This window comes from Thermobia domestica, chromosome 10, assembly GCF_964235325.1.
Source record: "Thermobia domestica chromosome 10, izTheDome1.hap1.1, whole genome shotgun sequence".
NCBI classification, from domain to species: domain Eukaryota; kingdom Metazoa; phylum Arthropoda; class Insecta; order Zygentoma; family Lepismatidae; genus Thermobia; species Thermobia domestica.
The window spans coordinates 163271109-163276643 of NC_137463.1; positions in this window are offsets into that span (position 1 = coordinate 163271109).

Consider the following 5535-nt stretch of genomic DNA (forward strand, 5'->3'; position numbering starts at 1 on the left):
CCTTTCTTGCAGTTAATAATGTATTGTATAGTTTGGAAGCACTAGACTACCACCAAACGAATGGTACCATCAGACTACCATTCATTTATAATTTATTTTGAAAAGAATACGTTCTTTAAGCATTTTAGAATATTGGAAACCCTGTAATCCACATCGCACAACGTTTCATCCACGTTTCTTAAGAAACATTTACCATGGTAAGGGAAGGATTTCTGGCTAGTCAGCGGAAGATATAAATATACAATACTATTTCAACATTCGTCTGGTGATACTCTAGTTCTGGTTTACCAACCCTAACAGCACAATTACGTAGAAGGCATGTGACTATCATGTTCCCTCAGGTACATGGGAATGTGTCTAGTGTGAGCCTTATGTACCTCTGAGAGAGAAATCACATTAACAGCAAGTGATAGTCACAGTCTTTGTCCACCCCCAGGCACATGCCTGACATGTATCTGGGGAACGTGTCTATTATGTTTTAGGCATGTTCCCCATGCCGTAAGCGTCAATGAACCACAAAATTACTCCTCCAAAATACTGTATGTTAAATCGCTCATGTGCGTAATGTGTTTACATCAATGTGAATCTAAAAAACACTTTAAACAAGTAAAAAAATGTACCCTAGGGTGGGCGTGAACTACCAATCTTTGGATAACTAGCCGCGTGCTCTTTTGACTTGGCCACAGAGGTGATAAAGAGAACGTCGGTTGTAGAGTGGTAAATTATTGAGGTCTTTTGAATTTGGCTAATCAAAGTGCTCCTTTAACCGCGTACATTCGACGATAACCGTTTGGGATCAGATAAAATCTGCTGGATATGTAATTTTGTAACAAACTGACGAGGGTCTATTTACTTTATATCATGGTTCTTCCATATTCACTTTCAAATGATTGGCGACAGTTGCCACCTAATAAAGTTGATGCGTTTGTAGGTTTTAGTACACAATCGCTTAGAAAAAGAAGCAACAAATGCATCAAATGTGGGAGATGAATTTAGAACACCTAAAGGGTGCATGGCTAGCACGTCTTGTGCTGTTAGAGTATCTGAAAGAGTATATACCTAAAGGACGTACCTAGAACATGAAAGATATGTGTCCCAAGTGACTACATAAAAACAAATGACTGTTAGAATGCGAAACTGAGCCAGGTATATAAACGCTATATTTGTGGTACATAGTTGCAAATATCAATTAGGTGTAACAAGTACCTAAAATTGTAGGTAGCTGAAGTACCTACTTATCACATGAATATCATATGTGCCAAGTGTCGGGTACCTAAAAGGTAGCTAGGACACCTAATTGACACATGCCTAGCACATCTTGTGCTGTTAGGGAACCGCAAGACTCGAACAAATGTGTGCTTTCCAATTAAGATCAGAGATCGATAAAAATTCAGGTAGATATATAATGTTGAAAAGTTACAACTTTTCCTTGACATTTTTATTTATTGAACACAAATATATGGTCTCAGGGGTAAGCAATTGTAGTTCGAGTGTTATGCTGAACAATATATTCGCTTTATATAAAAATAACTTCAATTTAATTTAGACAAAAAAAAAAAAGGTATCTGTGAAAGTGTAAATATTAAGTTATAGAACCTTCCTTCTTAGTGGACATATTTTCCGTTACCCTAGTTTTAACAGAGCGAAAAGAAGAGTCGTATGTCGTAAGAAATATATGTATCTCCAAATACGTAATATGTAGTTACGTTTGATACCTGAGGGCAGCCGTGACCTTAACACTTGCTATGCTTAATGGAATTCGTGTTATGAAATATTAGATCAACATTGTCTTTGATGTTACGTTCATTATGTTATTAACTCTTCTCTATGTTTCTTTCTTTTCTTTTTCGTTTTCCCTTTTTGTAAATAACTTAAAAATAATGATACAATGACAATTTTAGAAAAGTAGTTGATTACCTAACAAAATATTACAAAATGTAATTTTTAATTTAAGTACTGTCATATGCTGGAGACATTTAAATGTCGATAATTGTAATGGTATAACCTACGCGCTGGTTTCTGGCGTATAACAAAAGAGTGTGAAAGTTAAAAATGTTTTATACATAGCATTTAGTAAACTAGATATCTTATTTACAAAAATTTGCGTTATTTACAAAAAATTGATATAGAACCAAAAGTAAAGTGAAGAAAAGTGCCTTGAGAACGTTGAGAGAGAATTGAAACAGAAAAAAGCTGCCCTCTAATACTGAATTCAGGTATTATTTACTTATCTCGTATTATAAATAAAATAAAGAGTTTGTTTGTGTGCCTGTGTGCGGCCTGGGGACCAGACGAGTGGACCTAGAGTTACCAAATTTTGGTCACGGGTACCTTGGTCCAGGCCCCATACCAAGACGAAGCGTTTTCTTGAAAATTCGAACCTGAGAATCTCAGGGGGGAGGCGTTTACCGGGACCGACCTGGGAACCAGATGACTGGACCGAGAGTTACCAAATTTTAGTCATGGCTACCTTGGTCCAGGTCTCAGACCAAGAGGAAGCGGTTGTTTTTCAAAATTCGATCCAGAGGGGTCCCCGGGGGGGGGGGGGGGCGAGACATGTAAAAATAATCCAAAATGACTTATATTAGTGTCAAATTCATAGCTTTCGCGGTCGCTGAGATCAATGATCACACTTTTATTAGCGATGACTTTCGAATTTAGCTACCATTGTATTTGGACCGAGGTTCACCTGCGGGAGAGGGGTTACCGAGATATGTAAAAATAATCCAAAATGACCGATATTAGTGTAAAATCCATAATGTTTGTGGTCGCTGTGATGAATGGTGATACACTCACAGGCGTTGACTTCCAAATACAGGCCCCATGGGTATTTCAGCTAGTATAACAATAAAGAAAGGAATAGTTTGTACACTTCTGGGTACAAAAAGTGGAATTGCCTTCCAGAGACGAAGTTCAAAAAGTTGAACCTAGATTCTTAAGTCTTGGATCTCCTTACAAGAGAAATCTCTTTTTCCTCCATTCTGTTACAAATAGAGATACAAGGGCTCGGGAAAAAACCGGCTTTTTTTAAAAAAAAAACTCGATTTTTTCTGCTTCGCTTTTTTGCTTGGGAAATTTTGGGCTTTTTTCAAAATTCTGCTTTAAATTGATAAACCAGATTTTGTTTCGCTTGTAACACAAAAAGTCATTTAATTAGTGGTTGATGCCGATAATAATAAAAAACCTCGAAAATAAACCATGAATTTCGAAAAGATATTTCAAACAGTTTTACTTCTCAACATATTTACATTATGAATTCCATAGGATTAACCAATGTCTATCATAAGATTGTTTTAATCTCCTACATACAAAAGTAAGCAGGGTTGGCAAGAACCATGGTTGTTTTTGAAAATGCCAAAAACCCGTTTTTTTTGGGGGGGGGTTAAACTAGTTTTTTTTTTTTTTTTTGTTTAAACCAGGTTTTTTGAGTTTAGATATTTTGCTTTATGTATTTATATTACATATTGACAGAAATAAGTTTGTTTCGCGTTGGTGTTATTATGCAACAACGGGGTTATGCTGGAAGAGGTCACATAAGCTTAAAGAAGTCCGGTCAGTAAATTTCTTAAATTGGGAAACTCCCGCCCTAGCCATCGGGAAAATCCCGTCATTACTCTAAATATAAAACAATAACGGAAAAATCCTGTTATTGCTTTGCATGTAAAATTTAAAGGTCAACGTATCATAATCAGTACGCTAAAACTGAGGTATTAAATTACAAATTTAGTACGTACATATTATTGAAAGTACAATCCAAGCTAATGTTGGAAGCTACGTAGGCAATCGATAAATTTTGCCAATTTATATCAATATATTTCAGCAACCTTGGCTTCTTTATAAAACAACAGGCATTCAGGAATGCAGAAATATACAACTTAGTTTCGTTTCGTATTTTCAGGCTTAACATCCTTACATAATACCGAGGTTATCAAGGAGAAGGCTTTCGCTTAAAGTTACATCCGAACCGCTACTTTGTTTACGCATGAAAGAAGGGTTGTGGTTCGATCGAGAATTGAACATGGGACACCTTGATTAAAAGGTGAAAAGGAAATAAAACTAATGCAGATGGTTTGATGTGGGGAAACGTCATCATGAAGTTCACACGATTCATATTTTTCGTTCTTTTTATTTTTTATTTTTGGTTTATACCATAATAAATATACTCCATGCTTCTGGATAATCACAATAACATTTTAAAACACATTTTTCTGACCAGAACAAAATGAATTATTTAATAATTATACGATTTATGTTACAGTTTCAAGGACCTAACGTCCTCTTCATCAGACATTGAGAAAAGACAAATGACAGCAAATCTTATATCTTCCTCAGCCGCTAGTTAGCATTTTCATTTATATAATTTTAATTGTTATATATATATATATTTGTAATATGTAACAATATCATATAATTACATTGTTAATATATGTTAATTGTCACTGCAATTTACAATTCTATTGATCTTTATATAAAATAAAATAAAATAAAATAAAATAATAGAAATTTGGAAATATTCAAATTGCACTAATATTCTTATGCATTTTTCTTTTCTATCACTTCTAATAATTTCTCCCATTGCTCATGTATATTTATACCACTTGTCCAGTTCATTAAGTTCTCCTCTTGTTCTTTCTTTATTCTTCTCGCTTTCTTCCACTTCCTAATAATCTTTCTTTTTTCTCTTTCTAAACCTCTAGCCCCTTCCCAATCTATCCTATGTCCCGTTTCTTTCACATGTTTGTAAATAGCATTATTTTCTCTTTTCATTCGAACATAATCTTTATGTTGTTTCAATCTGTCCATGAGCCTTTTTCCCGTCTCCCCTATGTATTTCATATCACACTCACTACATTTCACTTCATAGATAACTCCTTCTTCTTCCTCCACTATATTGCTTTCCCTCCTTTTCTTTTTCTTTCTTATACATCTCAACAACGTTTCTCCTCCTTTTCTATATGTCTTAATACCTCCTTCTCTTAATAACCTCTTTAGCACTTCCGTCTTTTCTCCTATGCACTGAATTCCATACCACTTCTTATTTTCTTCCTCTTCTTTCTTTTTATATTTTCTTCTTTTTCTTTCCTTTTATCTTTTCTATCCTATATCCATTATTTTTAAGTTGTTTATAGAAATTTTCCAAAGCTTTCTTCTTTCCCTCTTCTTCACTATTGATGTTCTCTATTCTCCTTTCCATGTTCCTAATGAAGTTCTTTTTAGTTGCTTTGTCTACATCACTTCTCCAGTGACAATAAATACCTGCCCAACACGTTTTTTGATACCAACTGGTAATTACTTTCTCACCTTGCTTCTCTATCTTCATATCCATAAATTGTAGTGGAACAGGCGGATAAAGGAGGTGCATTGGTAATTATGGAGAAAAGGTGGTACCAAGAAAAACTAGGAGAGCTATGTGATCAAACATATGAGGAAGTAGGTAACAAAGACATGAAAGAAGAAGTGATGAAGAAGATAGCACAAGAAGGGAAAAAAGAAGGGATTTAAAAGTTGATAAATGAAAAAGGAAGGATTCCTATA